The sequence below is a fragment of the Henckelia pumila genome, chromosome 3 (assembly GCF_033568475.1).
Source record: "Henckelia pumila isolate YLH828 chromosome 3, ASM3356847v2, whole genome shotgun sequence".
In the NCBI taxonomy this organism is placed as follows: Eukaryota; Viridiplantae; Streptophyta; class Magnoliopsida; order Lamiales; family Gesneriaceae; genus Henckelia; species Henckelia pumila.
Genome location: NC_133122.1, coordinates 15,830,673 through 15,854,084, shown reverse-complemented (window position 1 = coordinate 15,854,084; position 23,412 = coordinate 15,830,673). Strand labels below are relative to the sequence as shown.

Sequence of the window (23,412 nt, the reverse complement as noted above, 5' to 3'; positions counted from 1 at the left end):
ATCAATGCCACAATCTAGAAATCAAATCTAAAGTCTCTATCTTGACAATAGATTTCAATAATTCCTCTAATCTGATCATCTTGCTAAATTCATCTGTATCATGTCTAATACAACATATTCCGAAATCTGTCAAAATATACTACACTCTAAATCGCAAAATCATGACGATTCGAGTAGATTCGAACTACAGTCGTTCACAAAGTTGATCTTCTTTCAACTCTTATGTAACTAATCTGTTACATAAACCACTTGAGTTCTTCTTTTCTGCTTCTTTTACTGGAATTTTACTATTGGTACTGTCAATTCTGTCGTATCTGTTTCAGTTCTTCTTCCAATACTAATTTCCAAGTACTGACTACGTGTAAGTCATACATGTTTAGACAACTAAATGGATATTAAATCTGTTGTCATATGCATCTTTCAGAATTTGATATTCCATATCTAGAATATCTAGCATAATCAAACGATTATTCACTGCAAAAATTCATCTGTTCTGCTCTGCTGTCTTATCTCTTATCTTAATCTAGCGTTCTCAATCAATATTCTATTGCTTGATCTTAGATCAATGTTACTTTTATCGTTCCAAACCAATCGAGTTTAGCATGGATCGCAACAATTCTGATCGTTTAAGTATATGTCAAGCATAAATAGTCAACAAGTACAGATCCGTACCCAATAAATTTATCAATTATCTAAAACCCATAAATCTTGCTGATGGTCTGAATCTGAATTTCTATCAGTTACGAGCCAAATACTTCAAAATATACTAAATAAACACATCAAATCATCAAGAATTCTCAAATTTCCAAACAAAGGAACTCGCTCAAGGAAATGTCAGTCAAAATCAAATATTTTGAATGACATCGAGTGAATCAAAGCAGACTCTAGCAAAATAAGAGTCGATCAATATCAATCGAGGTCCAATAACATAACCTCTGAATCAATATCAAGAAATTCAAGAATCATGATTTCTATGATGTAATAGCTTCAGCAAAATTGAAGATAAAGCTCAACTGTAACTAATTTTTCTGATTCTCTAATGATATGAGTTCATTTATTAATTCTGAGCTGACAATAGTCGAATATAATATTTTCGACATAACTTATCGTCATAGAATCATTTCGGTACTACATAATTCTTTTCTACGCAATCTGCTAGCTGTTTCTGAAGTTCTTCAGATCAAGTAATGCTCTTCTATACAAGTTGTCATAATACTTTCATACTAGACACCACTCTAAAAAGAATTGCATTCATGTCATCGAAAATTCGAAATAGGCTTGAACTATTTCTGTACATTCTAACCACTGACATAGCTGTCAATTCTAGGTTAATGCTGTACTAGTTCAGTATATCGACTAGACTTCTACTGACATTCTTCTACAGTCAACATGATCTAATTAGTACCGAAATAACAAAATCTTATGTCTGAAACTCATATCATACATTTCTATACATTTCTATTGCTTTACCATTGCACAAATTTCTAGCTTAATATCCCATATCTGATATCAGTACATTCAATCTTATTTCCTCAATTCTGTATTGCATCGTCTATAACTAATCTTGCACATGCATTCCATCTACTTAAAGACAAAATCTCAGCAAATACAATAAATAAAGGCTCATCAGATACAGATTATAGCATAACAAATCACTGATCTATGAATGTATGCTATATAATCAATATACAAGTGGTTAACTAGAATTAACTCACTTACCTGTAAGATTCTTATCTGATACAACTTGAACCGCATTTTCTGTACTTGCTTATTGCCTAAACAATTATCTGTCATTCAACTGTTCTCTTGATCTGTTTCAGCTAGGGGACTTATGCTTATAGTTATTCATTTGCTGACGTTGAGATTGAATCAATCTTTGCTGATGTTGCCACCATTTCTTGCTGTTCTTGCTGCATAGCTATACTGCTATGGAATATCTGGTGATTATCATAATTGTGAGGCGTGAATAAGAATTCAACTCTGCCTCATACTACCGGTTCATGATTTTGTTTTGTTTTGTTTTTTTTTTCTGGCTTCACCAACTTCTAGCTAAGTCCTGGAGTTGATATAAAATCAAGCTGATTCTATGTTCATCTGAATATTCTTCACTTGAACAACTGATTCAGCTTTTCAATTCAACCCCTTTCTAGACATAGCATATTCTGTATCTTTTTGAGTTGGCGAGTACTAGCTTTGGAGTTGTTCAACTAACATACTCCTCAGGGCAATCATCATATCGATCGGCTCAAAAACTTACCTCAACTCTGTTCTGTTCTGTCTGTGGTTCTGTTCTGTATGAGGTTCTCATTCTATCTGTACAATCTGTCTTATGCAATAACAGAAGCAATATATATGGCAGATATTATAACATACAATGTCAGTATATCGTACATATAATCTCATGCTTCTTAATAGAACACATACTTGCAATTTCTCATGCTTTTTCACATATTACCTGCTTAAAACGAATTCACTTATTCTAATGAATTCAAGAAATCAGGCATACATAACAACATATAAGCATGTAATTCTTATCTCAATAAAGCAAGTAGTGTTCAATCAAGCAATCATAGTCGCATACAATTCTGTAAAGCAAGTAAAGCATACTCATGCCATACTATAAATGCATGCGACTCAATCTACCTCGCTCAACTTCTATCTTAGCCCAAGACTTTATGCTCTGATACCACCTGTTGTGGGGACCTCGGGTTTCTAATCTCATCTTAGGGCAATAAACGATTAATCAACAATTAATCATATAATAAAAGAATATTCAAACCAAATTTTTTTTTTCAGAACCCCACGCGCGCCCGCGCCCCACTTCAGGCGCGCCCGCGCATAGGTTTCGTACAGAATCTGGTAAAATGATAAACATAAAAGTTGTAGATCTTTTTCTTATCTTTCCAATGCCGCCAACCGCACCCTAATCGGAGTTTTCAGTAAAAAGTTATGCTCATTCTACCAGGAAGGGTTTTTGCAGAAATTTACAAAAATTATCAAAGACTACAACAAAGATCAAAGTTGCTAGGGCTATTTCAAATCTGAAAAATTGCATACATAATCTCAATATGTCCGAAGCATAAACACATGCATATCTAGACATAACAATAATCGCATACATGTTTCTAAGATGCAATACAATAAACTCAATTCTAAGTTTTTTAAGCTCAAACTAAATCAACACTTTCTAACATGCATTTGACAGTAATCTATTCTTAGCCCGAAGTCACCACATGCTAATCTTTCTCAATCTTGAGCTATCCAAGCCACATCTGACTCGCTCATGCCCCAAACCTGGTGCAATGCACACATACAAACAAAGCAACAGCCGGATAACTCCGGTGAGAATAAATCTCAGTATGAACAACATGCATATACATCAGTTAAACATATGATATCTATATGCCAAATGAATCATAAATCTTCAATCATGTAATAGGAGGTAAAACATGATAGTATGTTCATCTTTAATACCAAGTATATAAACTCATTCAAATCTTGAATGTCATAACATAACATGCTAGCATTTATAAACGCATATTCTAATCCCTAGAAATCTCTAGGTTAATGCATAAATGCAATGCATGTGCCAAGGAATAGGCTATCGAATCTGATATCAATAAATCGTAATTCTGGGATCCCGGGGAAATAAAATCTTTAACTAACCACCGACTCTCCCAATCGAGGTGGCGTCAAATCTCTCAATCCCCTGACGTTGGTTCAACTATAGTGAGTTATCTAGCTCTGGAAATAAATCTATATTCCGTGCCATGAGTCATCTGACTCTGGAAGTAAATCTACATTCCGTGCCACTCAACTACAGTTCTCCAAACGTCATCTGCATTCTAGGCCTTTCAACCCTCTGTGCTTTTCAGGCTGGAGTTCAAGATGAATGCAACATAATCTGAATGCATCAAATCATACATAAGCTAAAACAACATCTTGAACACATCAATCATATAATCATATGATCATATAATCATTCAAAGATACCGACAAATCTGTAAGCATCACATGGAATATGTAAGACATGTTCAATAGAGAACATAATATAAATCAAAGAAGACAAATAAACATTGACATAAATATTCTGGAAATTCAAGAAGATATCTATCTTGAATAATCTATCCCATTTATGTAAACGTAAACAATAACATATATTAAACATGTATGTATGTGATTTTAGGCAACTCGATAATCAGAAACAACCTCGAGTTATTCTGCCCATCTTATTAATGTCTATTCATACCTTTCATCGCGATTCAAGCATCTTGAATCTGTTGCCAATGCTGATCATCTCAAAGCTAGCCAAATCAGTCATACAATTCTGCTCATTTCAATCAATGCTACTTGAAGGTATTTTTGATTCAATTTCAAACACTTCAAGTCATTCGAACTCGAACTCGTCAATTCAACTTCGATAATCTTTAATTCAAATCTGAAATAATGTATAACATATCTAAACATCAATTTCCAATCTGAATCGATGTTTCTTTAAAGCTGATACATTTCAAATCTGACTAACACAATCGGAATTCAAACCGACGTCACAACTATTCGAATTCGATAAATCTTTCGATTCAAATATCATTATACCTTCATTCTAAATATAACCACATATTCAATTCATCCACTAAACACTTGAATATGAGCTCTGGACATATAGAATGAATAACAATTCAAAATCTTGAACCGGCGGCGTAACGGATTAAAACCGGAAATTCTAAAAGCTTAAACATCAATTAGACAATCTTATAAGTATCATAACATCCATAATTCAGCAGCCTGATCACGTGAATTGCAGCCCTCAAAATTCAGAATTTCGATAATTCTTTCAATATTCCAAAACATGTCCAAACGACGATCTTTTCTCGATCCGTCTTAGATATGCTATCGTCGTATATGCTAGAACATGTTTATACAATCAAATCTTAATTCTAACAACATCATAAAATTCAAACATGGTAGAAATTCATAAAACTTACGTCAAAACGTAGCATTCGGAGCCGTGATCGCAAGTATATATTCAATCGGAAATTCTACCGGGCGGATCAAAAGATATCGGAGTTTGAAAAGGTAAAAATGGCTTAACCCTTCTTTTTTTCTTTTCTCACGGTTTCTTCTGTGTCCCCTCTGAATCCCACGTGAATTCTGCTGAAAAGAGTGAATATTAGATATATATTGGCCTATTTGAAGTTTAGTCCCTGAATTCTTCAATAATTACAATTTGGTCCTCGGCCAATCTTTTAATTCAATTTCAATCCTAAATAATTTAAGAATATTAGAATTTAATTCTCAACTCTAAATATTCTTAAATTAAATATTCTCGAATTAAAATTAAATCATTTCGGACCTTATCGCATTTTAGTCCTTGAACTACTCAATATTTGCAAATGGGTCCTTGCTCGGATTTCATCCTCAAATTAAATCCTTGATATTTATCATCTTGGAATTCAAATCTTAACTTCCATAAATATCAATTGCAAATATTTTTAATCTTTTAATTTAAGAATTCCGGATAATAAACTTCTTAAAATCCGAAAATCCTCAAATTAAATATTTCTGACCCGAAATTGAAATCTCCAATTTCCATAAATTCTTAAATTCATCTTTTCACTTTTCTTTGGAATTTAAATCTTAAATCCCGTAATTAAGAACTTAATATTTTCGGGCCTTACAGATGTGATCCAAGAAACTTCAAGGAAGAAATTTCTAATGCGGATTCGAATTTATGGCTTGAAGCTATGCAGTCAGAAATAGACTCGATGCATACAAACCAAGTTTGTTCTTTAGTAGATCCTCCCGATGGAATTGTTTCAATAGGGTGTAAATGGATCTACAAGATAAAACTTGGGTCTGATGGTAAGGTACTAACCTACAAGGCACGATTGGTAGAAAAAATAAAACTCAAAGACAAGGAGTTGACTATGATGAAACCTTTTCACTAGTCGCAATGTTCAAGTCCATAAGAATCCTTATTGTCATAGCAGCATGGTATGACTATGAGATATGGCAAATGGATATGAAGACTGCATTTTTTAATAGAAACATTAAGGAAGAAATCTATATGATGCAGCCCGAGGGATTCTCATCCATGGAAAGCGAGCATAAGGTATGCAAGCTTCAGAGATCAATTTATGGTCTCAAACAAGCATCAAGAAGTTGGAACCAAAAATTTGATGAAACAATAAAGGACTTTGATTTCATCAAAAACCCGGAGGAATCGTGCGTGTACAATAAAGTAGTTAAGGATGTGGTGACGTTCTTAGTGCTTTATGTTGATGACATCCTACTCATTGGAAATGACGTAGAGATGTTGCAGTCAACAAAGATATGGTTATCAGGTAGATTCTCGATGAAAGATTTGGGTGAGGCCTCCTATATTCTAGGGATACAAATCTATAGAGATAGATCTAAGAGAATGATAGGACTCACTCAAGCAACCTACATCGACACTATATTGAAAAGGTTTTTAATGGATGAGTCCAAGAGAGGACATCTACCTATGTGTCATGGACTTTCTCTATCCAAGTCTATGTGTCCCAAGACTGACGAAGAGATAGAGAAAATAACACACATACCATATGCGTCAGCCATAGGTAGTATTATGTATGGGATGATATCTACCAGACCGGATGTAGCCTCTGCTGTGAGTGTCACGAGCAGATATCAGGCCAACCCCGGTCAAATACATTGGAAAGCCGTGAAGGATATTCTTAAGTACATGAGAAGGACTAAGAATATATTCATAGTTTATGGAGGAAGAGAATTGAAATTGGAAGGCTATACCGACTCTAGCTTTCAAAGCGACGTGGATGACTCAAAGTCAACCTCTGGATTTGTATTCATGCTCAATGGCGGTGTTGTCTCTTGGAAGAGTTCCAAGCAGGACACCACAGCGGATTCCACCACTGAGGCAGAATACATTGCAGCATCAACTGCTGCTAAAGAGACCATTTGGATGAGAAATTTCGTCCAAGAGTTGGGCGTAATTCCTGAAGCTGTTGGTCCAGTTCCGGTGTACTGCGACAACACTGGTTCCGTTGCTCAGGCAAAGGAACCAAGGTCTCATCAAAGATCCAAAAACGTACTGAAAAAATACCACATCATCCGGGAGATTGTGGAAAGAGGAGACATCACTATCAAGAGAGTGACCTCTATAGACAATATCGTTGATCCACTTACTAAGCCCTTGCCAGGACCATTGTTTGACAAACATCGCGAAGCAATGGGATTACGTAGTATGACTAGTTGGCTTTAGGGCAAGTGGGAGATTGAAAGAGTGGGTGCCCGGTTAGCCAACTTGTGGCTAAGGACTTTTATGACTCTATGTATAAGCAATCTTTGTTTAATATAATTTACATTCATTAATGACATTTTCTTTATCTTTCTTCATATTGTTATATTGTGATATACTATTGTTGTTTTGATAAAGACCTTGAATATACTATAGTGTAAGTAAGATGAGATAGTGAATAAAGAGAGATCACTATTATGAACCACATCTTATAGTCACTGTATATTCTAAACAGTTCTTAGTCAATTGAACCGTCCGCTAATAAGAATAAGGATTGCTCGAGATTGAGACTAGCATTTGTGATGCCAAGTACCACGTTTCATTGGTAATGAACATGGAGATGTTCAAAGCATGCAAATGGATATTCATATGATGAATGATCGAACTACCCTATTCGAACTTTCCAAGTGGTTATTATTATTTGAGTGGATAAGTCCGCGGTTTTGGTTGTACACCATTAGTCCTTACTACTTGAAATATCATTGAGACTCTATATGCTAGTACTGTACTTTGACTCGTTTACCGAATCTAAGGGGTCATCAGGTTTCGGGATTGGGTACAGTTACGACACATATAGGAGTCGATGCTTTGTTGTCAAGGATTCACCACATGCTTGCGAGTGTGGATATCCTATGCGATCTGAGGAGATATTAGTGTGACAAATCTCTGGCCAGAGTACATGATGTGCTTTAGGTTACTTGGTTTCCTAGTAGCACATGCGATGTCACTATTTGATCTTCAAGATGCATTGCATAGTTATCGAATCTCGAACGACTCTCGATGTACCAATGGTTGTTGATTCGATCGGGATATATGGATGAAGGGACCGTACTGTACGCTAACCAAAACCTACTGGTTCTTGCAGGCACTATCAGTGATACCTAGGAAATCATGGGGCGATGTCGCTAGACGCTCTTACCATGATTCGTTGGGTAAGTCGGAAATCGTTGTTTCGAGTCACAAGGAGTTGTAAGCCCGTGGCTAGCTGTATCCCTGAACCATTGAGGGTCACACAAGTAATGGATTACTAAACCCCGTTGAGATAGTTAAATTTAAAGAGTTAAATTTAATGAAAGAAAAGTTGGACTTCTTAACTAAAGGGAGTGGAATTTCCTAAAATGACATAGGGATGGACATTTTTGGAAATCACTGAATTCGAATTCAGAAAAAATTATCTTGACTTTAAAAGGTGCAGCAATGGTTTTTGTGCACGCTGGTGAAATCGGTTTATCAATCGGAGCCATGATGAATTTTATATTATTTTCTATAATAACGGGCTTGGCTTGTTGGGCTTAAGTTATGGATTGTGGGCCTTAAGGAGGTAGTGTCCTAATACAATTATAACTTAATCCAGTCTAGAAATTATATATATATATATATATATATATATATATATATATATATATATATATGTGTGTGTGTGTGTAGGTTTCGAAAATTAGACAATAATTCCACTTCGTGATTTTCGAAAATACTACATATTATTCTAGGGGAATTTTCAAATTCTCCTCTTCCCTTTTTGAGAAAATTCAGTCTGTGATTTTTCTGAAAAGTCACTTTCTGAATTGACAAATCAAATCTGTTTATTCTCTACGATAAACATCTGATTGATTTCTAGTGCAATCAATCAGAGGGTTTCTGTTTTCTATTCGTGGACCTGATTCTGGAGATTGATCGAGCGAGTCATCGGTTCCCGGGATTTACAACAAGAGCAGATTAAATCTGTTGGAGTCCACTAATCAAGCCATTGCTTGAAGATGTAAAAATATTTAATTGTGATTTTTATTTTACTTGCAAGATTTTAATCGTTTGGATTTGATACCCACGATATGGAATCGTTCCATATCGAAAAATAAAATTTTTAACTTCCGCTGCTTCGGGTATCACATCCGTGTGATCAGAGAACGCGTGTTCCAACACTTATGTAGTAGTTTAAGCATTTCATACTTAGTAAAACTTTTGAGCCCTAGTTATGCATTGCAATTTATGTGAAGAATGTGTGGTGATGCAGTATGCCCCAAGACATGTTATACGACAGGTGGACCACAAGGAATTTCGAATTTGGGAATTCGGTTTTATGTTGTTAAAACTAAGTTTGATATTTTTGATATATGGGTTGTCACTTGAATTTTTGTAGTAACTTATTGATTTTATGTTAGAATGATTTCATTGATAAATTATTGGATTTGTGATGGTAAGAGATAGCGGGTCTATTTAAAATTTTTTTTATAAAGATTTAGCGATAAATAAAACAATAAAGGTAAATTACGATAAGAGGTATTAAGTTTATGTGATAGCAATAGAATTATTGCTTGAGGCAAGAGTAAGATGTACTTTTACTTGTGTTTAATTAAGAAAAATATTTATAACTTTTATTGGGAGAGAGTAAGTTTAGTATGCGATTATTGGGATTTTCTGTGTGCAGGGAGAATTCTAGTAGGAGGAAACTCCACGTATGTGTTGCTAGATTTAGGGGCTACGCATTCGTTTATCTCCCTGGAGTTTATCAGATAGATAGGCATTAGACCCGAGGTTGCTGAGACAGGTTATGATGTGACCATGCCATCTGGACAGATTCTGTCTACCACTAGTATCTGCAGAGGCTTGGAAATGGATTTGCAGGGGCATACCATCAGAGAAGATTTAGTGGTCTTACCGTTGACGGGATTCGATTTGATCTTGGGTATGGATTGGTTGGCAGCCAACGGGGCAGTGATTGATTTTCGACAGAGGTCGGTGGCAGTGAAACCAGAGAAGGGCGACCAGTTTATTTTCTATGCATTTTCGAGCTGTGAGATCTTGCCTATGATTTCTTATGCACGTGCGAGGAAGTTATTGAGACGTGGTTGCCAGGGGTTTCTAGCCAGTGTAGTCACATCAGCAGTGCCACCTACCAGTTCCCTAGCAGATATAGAGGTGGTACGTGATTTTTCAGACGTTTTTTTCCAATGATGTTGCAGGGATTCCACCAGCTAGAGAGGTAGAGTTCAGTATTGATCTGATACCAGGTACTGTGCCAATCTCTAAGGCACTATATCGACTTGCTCCTACTGAGATGAAAGAGCTGAAGGAGCAGATTCAAGAATTGTTGGAGAAGGGCTTTATTCGCCCTAGCTTTTCTCCTTGGGGAGCCCCGGTGTTATTTGTGAAAAAGAAGGATGGCAGTTTCAGACTTTGCATCGACTACCGAGAGCTTAATAGAGTTACAGTGAAGAACAAGTATCCACTGCCGAGGATAGAAGATTTGTTCGATCAGTTACAGGGAGCTTCGGTTTTCTCTAAGATTGATCTGCGTTTTGGCTATCATCAGTTGCGGATCAGAGATGCAGATGTGTCCAAGACAGCATTCCGGACACGTTATGGGCATTATGAGTTTTTGGTGATGCCCTTTGGGTTGACCAATGCTCCTGCGATTTTCATGGATCTCATGAATCGGGTATTTCAGCCGTACCTTGATCAGTTTATCATAGTCTTCATTGATGATATCTTGATCTACTCGAGGAGCATTGAGGAGCATAGACAACACTTGTAGACAGCGTTACAGACTTTGAGGGAGCATCGATTGTATGCGAAGTTCAGTAAGTGCGAGTTTGGGCTTGAGCAGGTGGCATTTCTAGGCCACGTGGTTTCGAGAGATGGGATAGCAGTGGATCAGACGAAGGTGTAGGCAGTGCAGGATTGGGGAATTCCGAAGAATGCTTCAGAGATTCGCAGTTTCTTGGGTTTGGCAGGTTACTACCGGAAGTTCATCAAGGGTTTTTCTTCTATTGTAGTACCCTTGACTTCCTTGACCAAGAAAAATGCGAAGTTTATATGGAGTTCAGACTGCCAAAGGAGCTTCGATCAGCTTAAGGAAGCACTCACTTCTGTGCCAGTGTTGGCGATGCCAGTGCCCCATGAGGAGTTAGTGGTATTCACGGATGCGTCTAAACTGGGTTTAGGCGCCGTGCTTATACAGAGTGACAGAGTCATTGCTTATGCGTCGAGACAGTTGAAGATTCATGAGCAGAACTATCCGACGCACGATTTGGAGCTTGCTGCAGTGGTCTTTGCTTTGAAGATCTGGAGGCACTATCTGTACGGTGAGAAGTGCAAGATTTTCATAGACCACAAGAGTCTCAAGTACTTCTTCACTCAGAAGGAGTTGAACATGAGACAACACCGATGGTTGGAATTAGTGAAGGACTACGTGTTGCATGTTTTTCGCTCGCAAGCGCACGATGTCAAGTTATAATACAGGAATTAAGTCCAAGTCGATCCTACGGAGAATGAATAAATGATATTATATCAAATATTTGCAACTAATAAAATCCTAATCCTATGTAGAGCTACGAAATTGGATTGATTTTTATAAAACTAAAATTTGCAAGAAACAAAACTAAATAACCACGAGTTCACGAGATGAAAATTCAATAAGCGATGAATGCTAGAGGTTCGACTTCACTTGACTGTCCACCATAATTTATTTCTAATGATTGTTTAATTATCAACTCTTCTAGTTTATTAGCCAAGAATCCCTATTATTTTCTACTACCTCTCTCGAGTGTCAAGTAGAAATTCGTATTCAATAGCAAACTCAATATCTCTATCTAAGTTCAACTATTAAATCCGGTAAATAGCACAAGAATTCTTCTAATGACTTCTATGAAGTTATATGCCTCTCGAACAATATAAACATCAAAGATGTATTTTCCTATGTCGTATTCAAAATCTCCTCTCTCGAGTGATAGATTCTAAATAAAATATCATTCAATCTATGACCAGTAAATTGAAAGCATTAAAATCAGGAAAACACAAATAAACCGTGCGAAGAAATTTAAATATCTAAATCAAAATATGTCAATCATGGTTTCTAGTCAAGATCCTTCTACCTCTAGACTAAGAAATTAGTTCATAACGCAATTCAAAATCAAATAACTCATGTTTTTCCAACAATTCATAAACTAAGAAAAATAGAGTTCAAAGAGAAACTAGAACGAATTAGAATGAAGCTTCTCCGTCGTCGGATGCCGCCGTCTTCAGTCTTCGTACCGGAATCTCGAGCTCTTGTGCACTTCAAAAATTCTCAATAGCCGTCTTCTCCTCTGAAAACTCCCTAAAAACCCTCGTATCCTCAGAATAAGCCTTAAAATCCTTTCTTAAACTCGATCAGAAACTTTTCAAATTTTAGGATTGCGTAGCGCTAATCATCGGCGCTGGAGCGCCCGTCATTTTCTTCCAACAGCACTGGAGTGCTGTATATGTAGCGCTGAAGCGCTATTTCCTCGACTTTTCACCCTTCAGAAGAATCCATGTAGCACTGGAGTGCTTGGTTTGTAGCGCTGGAGCGCTAATCTGAGCACTTTTATTTCTTTGTTCTTCAACTCTTTTTCACTTCTTTTTCACTTCTTTTGACCAACTAAAATGAATAACACTCAAATTTCTGCAAACAACACAAACAACAAGAGAAATGCATAATATCGCTCAAAACACAACAAAATCCAAGCTAATTCATATAAAATATAAGTGTAAAAATTGCACTTATCAAATCCCCCAAACTTGAACTTTTGCTAGTCCCGAGCAAAACAAAACAAAACAAACAAAATACTAAGACGCACAAGGAATTAAAAACACACAAGAAAGCAGTAAAACTAAAATAACCCAACTGGCCTCAGATGTTCAGCAATTAATCCATGTGTAGCTAATTTTCTCAAAAGTTTTCGTGTGTGTGTGATTAGCAAATCTTGTCTACCCACCTAACTTTCAATCAAATCATGCAATCAGTAAGCCTCAAAGAATCATTAACCCCGCTCTCTAGTTTCAACACACTCTCTACCAAGTTCAATCGTTACTCACAAAGATCAACATGACTTATCAGGTAGTTCTATTAGGCAATCACTTTTTTTATAGCAGAGAAGTATCCAGTATAGATATTCAATGTAAGCATATAGGATTCAAGTAAAGGGAATTGGATATTTATAATTTTCTGCGGTATTGAGTAGGCTAGGTTTATCAGTTGCAGGGCATTGTCAGACATTTTTCTGACTCCTCTACTCCATACATTCTACACCTTTTTGCATTTTCTTTGGACTCGAATTTCAATCCATTTTCAATGCCTCCCCTCACCTTACTTTCTCCATCTTTTTCTATATTTTCTTGCTTTTTTTTTTCTTTCTTTTTTCAGTTTTGGATTTTTCTTTTTTTATCGCAAGGCTACAAATGAAAGACTAACAAATCAAAGGCTTGCAGGCTCAAAAACAAAGTTGCCTAAATCATTTATATGTTTGTAAAAATCTACCTCAGTTTCGAGTATGTATCACCAAAGTTAAGAATCAAATCAGCTAATCTTCTCACAAAATCCACACAATTTTCTCTACTTATCAGGAGTATCGACAGTCAAGGCTATAGTGCAGAAAAAGTGAGAACTCAAGATCCAATGTCGCCAACACTAGATTATATTTTCATTTTCTTTTTTTCAACTTCATCGTCATAGGCCATTTTTCTTTTTCTTTTCTCATTTTACGCATTTTTGTTTTTGTTTTCTCAAATAAATAACCACACAAACGAACACAGACAACATAAAAAAAAATGACAAACTGAAATTATAAAACTGACACAAAGCAAAACAAGCAAAAACATAATACGAACGAGAAAACTAAAAACACAGATGCAGGAACTAGTGACTAATTTAGCATGCAACAACCCATCAAACTCGCAACTCAACTTCGCTTCAGCTTCAACAACAATCCATTCAACAAACAGCTCAACAAAACTCATCTAAAACAACAAACAACATCCCCCAAAACTCAGATATGTGCATTGTCCTCAATGTGCAATATCAATAAAAACAAGGAACAAACACATTACCTACGACAATGACCATTAGTGGTCATCGTCCATGTCATCATCCCGAGGGGGCCAAGTAGGAGGTGGGGGAAACTGCGGATCCTCACTGGAGCCAGGAAAGCGCTGGGCTAGAGTCATCGTGAAATCCAACATATAATCCATGAAAATATCAGTCCGACGACAATGAAGGTCTAGCCGCTGCTCCACTCGCGTCAATCGCTCATAAAAATGCTCATACGCTCCAGTAAGTAGTAGTGGTGGTGGCTGGCTGCTACTCTCATGGCGATCCCGAGGCGCTGCTGCTCGCGGAGGTGGCGGTACATTCTCACGTGTAGTCCCAGTAATCGGTCCTTGGACCTTAAAAAGCTCTTCATCTGCACCCCATGTAACCCCAGCACGTGCACAAAGGGCAGTGCTCAATGATGGGTGCGGCAATCCTCCAGTAGTAGCGCCCCTAACTGCTGCAAGAATGGATTCCTGAATGATATTTCCCAAGTTTATCGTCTTCCCAGTGACGATACAGTAAGTCAAGACAGCCCGTTTTTTCGTCACCTCAGAAGTGTGACCTGTGGGAAAAACACAAGCAGCCACCAAGAAAAACCAAGACCTCGCGTCTTGCTTCATTTTCCCAGACGGAAAATGCACCACCTTCTCATATTTCATCTTCCACTGCGCCCCTTCCTCACACAGGGTCGCTAGAATCTCATCATAGTCTATCTCACCGGCCTGGAACTCCGAATAGTCATCCATATCAAGAGATGACATATGGAAGAGGGTGTTAATAGAATGTCCATCAAATTTCACTCGCTTACCTCGCACTAAAACATGGTATTGCTCATGCTTGCATTTCAGATTGGCATAAAATTCCCGGACTAAAGAAATCACAGCATCACTGGGAGGTTGGACAAAACTCGTCCATCTTCGCTCATCAGCTGCATGTCGCACATCCCACAATGGTAAAGGGGAATTAGGATCAAAACCTCTTTCTCTAACCATGATCTTGCTCACCATGAGAGGATAATTCTTGGTGGCCTCTTCATCCCAAAACCGATGAGCATCGAAAGTACCGGACAAAGATGCCCCCTGCTTTTGTTTCTTTCTCGGTGCCATTACAATAGTGCAATGACAACTCCACAAAACAACAATAAACAGCAATGCACCACTTCCAACAATATCGTTCAAACCTCAACCAATCGACACAATTCTGCCAATACGATATAAACACACAAATCACAACTCTTCAACCACACAACAATTCCACTGTCAATATCCACCTCTAACTCAATAAACACGTCCTCAGAACAACTCTAGAATATCCGCACAAATACACGCACAACAAGCAAGATTCACAATTCTCCAACAAAACAATAACTCAACTTCTACCAATTGGAGATACACACACAATTCACCCTTGTGCCACAACAATATCTGATAATCACCAATTAATTTACAAGGGAACATGAATCAAACCCTAGTCCAAAATCGGACCACAGGAATCTCAAACACCTACGGAGAAGGAATTTTTTGATATACCTCGGTTTTATAGCACGAATCCGGCAATTTTAAAACACCAACACGTCACTGTGCCTTGAAATCAAATTTCACCTCTGTGATAGAAATAAAGTGGGACAACGCACTATCCTCCCGAAGAACCCCAGCTGCCTAATTTCTGGAAATTTCTGTAAATTGCAGGGGCGGATCGCGTGGAGGCAGAGAGACGAGGCTGGGGAAAGAAACAGGGGTTCAAACGAATGAATTATGAGATCCCCTTTTATTTTTCATATTTTCCGCGATAGCGCTGGAGCGCTATATTAATGGCGCTGGAGCGCCCGATTATTTTCTGAGAGAGCGCTGGAGCGCTAAATTGAAGCACTGGAGCGCTAAACCTTCGACTTTGGAACTCACATACTAGCGCTGGAGTGCTGTCTTTCTAGCGCTAGAACGCTGAACCTTCGACTTTGAACAACAAAAATAAAATTCCAACTTAAGAACAGCGCTGGAGCGCCTAATCCTCGAATTGCAGACTACAAAATGCGATTTTTGTGAAGAAAAATACCTGCAATAAAACTCTTAATTAGGACTAAAATTATTAAAATAATTAAAAATTCTGAAATTCAATAAAATTAACTAAAATAAAATAAAATAAAAATAAAACGAAATAAAAATTAGGGTTGCCTCCCAAAGAGCGCTTGGTTTAACGTCGTCAGCCCGACTTTCTGGAGTTTTTATGCAGGGTCGATCAAAGCAACTTTCTCCATGTTTCGCACTTCATTGCCAAAGTAATGTTTCAATCTCTTCCCATTGAATTGAAAGGTTTGACCATCGTGACAGCTCAGTTCAATGGCTCCATAGGGATGCACTTTCACCACGGTGAATGGACCAGACCATCTCGATTTTAACTTACCTGGAAACAATCTAAGACGAGAATTAAACAATAATACATGTTGTCCAGGCTCAAATTCTCTTTTTAACAATAGTTTGTCATGCCACTTTTTGGTCTGTTCTTTATAGAGCTTGGCATTTTTGTATGAATGATTACGAAACTCTTCGATCTCATGAAATTGCAACAGTCACTCTTTGCCAGCAGCTTTCATATCAAAATTCAACTTTTTCACCGCCCAATATTCACGATGCTCTAACTCCACTGGCAGATGGCATGCTTTACCAAAGACCAATCTGTAAGGCGACATGCCAATAGGAGTTTTGAACGCGGTCCGGTATGCCCATAGTGCATCATCCAACTTGATTGCCCAATCCTTCCGGTTCGTGTTGACCGTCTTTTCCAGAATTTGCTTGATTTCCCGGTTGGATATTTCAGCTTGCCCATTTGTTTTCGGATGGTATACACATGCCACTTTATGCCTAACACCATATTTTTTCAGTAATGAATTAAAGATTTTATTGCAAAAATGCGTACCTTCATCACTGATAATGGCCCATGGAGTTCCAAACCTCGTGAAAATATTTTTCTGTACAAATTGCACCACTACACGAGCATCATTAGTGGAGGTGGCGATTGCTTCCACCCATTTAGAGACATAATCAACAGCCAATAAAATATAAGATTGCCCAAAAGATATAGGAAATGGTCTCATAAAATCAATACCCCACACATCGAATAATTCAACCTCTAAAATATTTGTGAGAGGTAATTCATGATGCCTAGATATATTTCCCATCCTTTGACATCTATCACATGATTTTACCAAGGTATAACTGTCTTTGAATAAAGTTGGCCAATAAAAACCAGACTGAAGTACCTTGGCGGCTGTCCGTGAGGCTCCAAAGTGACCACCATACAGCGCAGAGTGACATAGTTCTAAAATTTTTGTTGCTTCAGCGTCATCTACACATCTCCTTATCACTTGGTCCGAACACTTCTTGTACACCAACAGATCATCCCATAGATAGAACTTGACATCATGGAAAAATTTCTTCCTTTGGTGATGATTAAGATCTGGAGGCAAAACACCACAAGAAAGAAAATTAGCAAAGTCAGCAAACCAAGGAAGTTTAGAAGTTACCTCAAAAAGATGTTCATCAGAAAATTGTTCTTTGATGAGTTCATATTCAACTTTTCCTTCCAACTCCAAGCAAGACAGATGATCCGCCACTAAATTCTCACTCCCTTTCTTGTCTCTAATTTTGAAATCAAATTCTTGTAATAAGAGTATCCACCGAATCAATTTTGGCTTGGCATCCTTCTTGGCGAATAGATAGCGAATTGCTGCATGGTCAGTATAAACAATTACTCTAGAGCCAATGAGATAGGACTTGAATTTGTCGAAGGAGAAAACCACAGCCAACATCTCTTTTTCCGTAGTAGTGTAATTCTGTTGTGCTCCATCAAGAGTGTGGCTGGCGTAGTAAATCGCCCGAAACATCTTATCTTTTCTTTGTCCCAAAACTGCTCCCACAGCATAATCGCTGGCATCACACATTACTTCAAACGGCTCCTTCCAGTCAGGCACAATCATAATAGGCGCAGAAATTAGTGCCTCCTTGATTTTTGTGAACGCCTGCAAACACGCATCATAAAAAATAAATGATGTATCTTTTTCTAATAAATTACATAAAGGCTTTGTAATTTTAGAAAAATCTCTAATAAAGCGACGATAGAACCTGGCGTGTCCCAAGAAGCTTCTAATGGCTTTCACATTATTTGGTGGTGGAAGCTTTTCAATCGCAACCACTTTTGTTCGATCCACCTCAAGCCCATTAGCTGACACTTTATGCCCAAGTACGATACCTTCTTGCACCATGAAGTGGCATTTTTCCCAGTTAAGCACTAGATTTTTCCCTTGAAAACGCTGCAAAACAAGGGTCAGATTGTGCAAACAATGATCAAACGAAGACCCAAACACAGAAAAATCATCCATAAAAAATTCCATGACTTCTTCCACCATGTCAGAAAAAATTGCCATCATGCACCGCTGAAAAGTAGCCGGTGCATTACACAAACAAAATGGCATTCTCCTAAAAGCATAAGTACCATAGGGATATGTGAAAGTTGTTTTCTCTTGATCCTCTGGCACTATAGCAATTTGATTGTAGCCAGAATAGCAATCTAAAAAGCAGTAATGTTTATAACCTGCCAACCTGTCAAGCATCTGATCAATAAAAGGAAGAGGAAAATGATCTTTTCTAGTAGCCTTATTCAACCTTCTATAATCAATGCAAACTCTCCAACCAGTAACAGTACGAGTTGAAATCAACTCGTTTTTCTCATTTTTAACTACAGTCATACCTCCCTTTTTCGGCACTACCTGTACTGGCGACACCCAAGAACTGTCAGATATAGCATAAATAATACCAGCATTCAATAATTTCAAAACCTCAGCTTTTACCACTTCCTTCATGGCAGGATTCAACCTCCTTTGATGATCAACATAGGGACTATATGACTCCTCCATTAAAATCTTATGCATGCAAATATTGGGACTAATTCCCTTAATATCAGAAATAGACCAACCCAAAGCAGATTTAAATTTTCTCAAAACTCTTAATAATTTATCCTTTTCATCATGAGTAAGAGAGGATGAAATAATTACCGGATTAGTCGAATTTTCTCCCAAAAATGCATAACATAAATGACCAGGCAGTTCTTTCAATCCAGGAGTAGATACTGGTACCTCTTTGCTGGCTTCCTCAGGCAATGCTTCAATTTTGTTTTTGCCATCTTTTTCCTTTGGCAAACTTTCAAGAGCAAGAAATTGCTCTCTAAGTTCCCAATCATCATCATCCACTTGATTTATGGAATTAATCAAGCACCTAGCCAATGCGTCCTCCAATTCCAATCCTGCACAAAAATTATTCTCATAAGAATTTGATAAATCAATGCGATTACAAGAATGTACCTCATCTTGGTATTTTATGGTTTTATAGATATTGAAAGTGACAGCTTCACCACCAACTCGTAGAGTTAGTTCACCCTCCTGCACATCAATTAACGCTCTGCCAGTCGCCAAGAATGATCTCCCCAAAATTAGAGGGACATCTTGATCTTCTTCCATATCAAGCACTACAAAGTCAGCAGGAAAGATAAACTTATCTACTTTTACCAAGACATCTTCCACAACTCCTCGAGGATATGTCAAAGAACGATCAGCCAACTGCAGAGTAATCGTGGTTGGTTTCACCTCGCCAAGCTCCAAAAACCTGAAAATAGACAAAGGCATTAAATTAATACTTGCACCTAAATCACATAATGCCCTATTAACAGTCGCACCACCAATAATACAAGGAATAGTAAAACTCCCTGGATCTTTCAATTTCTATGGCAGTTTCTTTTGTAGGATGGCGCTGCACTCCTCTGTCAACTTCACTGTTTCAAACTCTTCAAGCTTTCTTTTCCTCACCATCACATCTTTCATGAATTTTGCATAATGCGGCATCTGTTCCAAAGCATCAGCGAATGAAATATTTATATGAATTTTCTTGAATATGTCAAGAAACTTAGAAAACTTCTCATCCAACGCTTTCTTCTTGAACCGCTGAGGCTATGGCAGAACAGCTTTTGACACAGGCGGTTTCTCAGGCACAACTGCAGACTTGCTAGACTTTTTGCTATCAGAATTTTTGGACTCCACCATAATCTCTTCAACTTCCTCATCATCCACTGCCTTTGGCTTATCTGTTCCAAGTTCCTTGCCACTTCTAAGAATAGCAGCCTTGCATTGCTCTCTAGGATTAACTTAGGTATTGCTAGGAAACACACCTCTCTGCTGATTATTCAATGCATTCGCCAATTGACCAATTTGTGTTTCAATATTTTTTATAGAAGCGCTCACATTGGTCAAGTGCGTCTCCATACTATCCAGCTTATTCTCATTCCTCTTAAATCTTGTGGAAGACTCTGAAATAAAATTATGCACCAAATGTTCCAAAGATGTCTTACCTTCACCATTCTGAGTATTGAACCCCGGTGGAGGATTCAAAACATTCTTATTGTTTGCATAGGAAAAATTCTCATGATTACGCAAACTAGGATGATACTGATTGGGTACAGGATTACCCCGATAATTGTTGTAATTCCTGTTGTTCACATATTGCGCTTGCTCCACACTCTCAAATCCATCAGCAGAATTTACTACAGTCGCCAGTGATGCTGTCTCAGTAGAACTTTGATTCCCTTTGGTCAGTGCATCCAACTGTGTAGAAATTGTAGCCATCTGAGCAGTCAAAGCAGTGAATGCATCAACTTCATGAATTCTAGCAGGCTTTCTTATTGCAGATCTCTCACTTGGCCACTGATAACTGTTAACAGTCATTTGCTCAAGCATCTCATAAGCCTGTTCAGGAAATTTAGAAAATATTGAACCTCCAGCTGCAACATCCACAGAAATATGAGTTGGCCCATTTAAACCATTGTAGAATAACTCAATATGTTCCTAATCTGGAAAATTATGGTTTGGACACTTTCTAAGCAACTCCTTGTATCGCTCCCAGGCTTCACACAACTGCTCAAAATCTTGTTGTTTGAATGTAGTAATCTCTATTTTCAACTGAGCCGACTTACAGGCGGGAAATACTTAGCCAGAAATTTGGAAGCCATATCATCCCATGTAGTGATACTCCCAAGAGGTAGTGATTGCAACCAACTACGAGCATTGTCCCTAAGAGAGAACGGGAACAATCGTAGTCTGATGGTGTTCTTAGCAACACCATAAATCTTCACTGTGTCAGCAATCTCCAAAAAAGTACGCAAATGCAAATTTGGATCATCAGTAGTTGCACCCCTGAACTGATTCTGTTGCACCATATTAATCAGAGCTGGCTTCAACTCAAAATTATTCGCAGTGATGTTTTGCCGAGCTATCCCAGAATAATGTGTATTGATCACCGGTCGAAAGTGATCTCTGATCGGCACCTGAACATTATTGACAGCTCTTTCTCTTTCTCTTTCTTCAGCCATTTGTTGCAACTCTTCTCTTCTAGCTTTTCTCAAAGCTTTAGCAGTTTTCTCGATTTTTGGATCAAAGAGCAGCGAGTCGTAACTTTGGCTTTTTTGCATAAACTGCATAAACAGGGAAAATTTAAAATTAGAACCAACAAAATAAAATAAAAAAATGCTCTAAATCAAAATTAAGACTAATTAGCACAATTTAATATAAATCAAATAAAATTCAATCCCCGGAAACGGCGCCAAAAACATGTTGCGTGTTTTTCGCTCGCAAGCACACGATGTCAAGTTATAATACAGGAATTAAGTCCAAGTAGATCCCATGGAGAATGAATAAATGATATTATATCAAATATTTGCAACTAATAAAATCCTAATCCTATGTAAAGCTACGAAATTGGTTTGATTTTTATAAAACTAAAATTTGCAAGAAACAAAACTAAATAACCACGAGTTCACGATATGAAAATTCAATAAGCGATGAATGCTAGAGGTTCGACTTCACTTGACTGTCCACCACAATTTATTTTTAATGATTGTTTAATTATCAAATCTTCTAGTTTATTAGCCAAGAATCCCTATTATTTTCTACTACCTCTCTCGAGTGTCAAGCAGAAATTCGTATTCAATAGCAAACTCAATATCTCTATCTAAGTTCAACTATTAAATCCGGTAAATAGCACAAGAATTATTCTAATGACTTCTATGAAGTTATATGCCTCTCGAACAATATAAACATCAAAGATGTATTTTCCTATGTCGTATTCAAAATCTCCTCTCTCGAGTGATAGATTCTAAATAAAATATCATTCAATCTATGGCCAGTAAATTGAAAGCATTAAAATCAGGAAAACACAAATAAACTGCGCGAAGAAATTTAAATATCTAAATCAAAATATGTCAATCATGGTTTCCAGTCAAGATCCGTCTACCTCTAGACTAAGAAATTAGTTCATAACGCAATTCAAAATCAAATAACTCATGTTTTTCCAACAATCCATAAACTAAGAAAAATAGAGTTCAAAGAGAAACTAGAACGAATTAGAATGAAGCTTCTCCGTCGCCGGATGCCGCCATCTTCAGTCTTCGTACCGGAATCTCGAGCTCTTGTGCACTTCAAAAATTCTCAATAGCCGTCTTCTCCTCTGAAAACTCCCTAAAAACCCTCGTATCCTCAGAATAAGCCTTAAAATCCTTTCTTAAGCTCGATCAGAAACTTTCCAAATTTTAGGATTGCGTAGCGCTGGAGTGCTAATCATCGGCGCTGAAGCGCCCGTCATTTTCTTCCAACAGTGCTGGAGCGCTGTATATGTAGCGCTGGAGCGCTATTTCCTCGACTTTTCACCCTTCGGAAAAATCCGTGTAGCGATGGAGCGCTTGGCTTGTAGCGCTGGAGCACTAATCTGAGCACTTTTATTTCTTTGTTCTTCAACTCTTTTTCACTTCTTTTTCACTTCTTTTGACCAACTAAAATGAATAACACTCAAATTCCTGCAAACAACACAAACAACAAGAGAAATGCATAATGTCGTTCAAAACACAACAAAAGCCAAGCTAATTCATATAAAATATAAGTGTAAAAATTGCACTTATCACTACAACTGTGACATTAGCTACCATCCGGGTAAGGCTAATGTGGTGGCTGATGCGTTGAGTCGGAAGACTTCATTGGTATCCTGTTTGACAGTACAGTTGCCACTTCAGGAGGAGATTCAGAGATTCGGTTTGGAGTACTATTCGGGCGATCATGCACCGAGTTTGGCAATGTTAGTAGTACAGCCAAATCTTCGAGATCGTATCAGGGATGGACAGCCTGCTGATGAGGAGTTGCAGCGGTTGAGGCAGATGGATGAGGCCAAGGGCAATCTTCTTTTTACTGTCAGTGATG

At 37.6% G+C, this 23,412-nt stretch overlaps 1 non-coding gene across 1 annotated transcript; it reads left to right on the top strand.

Annotated features, from left to right (window-relative positions):
• Positions 1–21,022: 21,022 nt before the first annotated feature.
• Positions 21,023–21,128, top strand: LOC140893960 (small nucleolar RNA R71). The gene has a single exon (XR_012153518.1). It is a non-coding gene; the product is annotated as a small nucleolar RNA R71 (small nucleolar RNA).
• Positions 21,129–23,412: the final 2,284 nt, after the last annotated feature.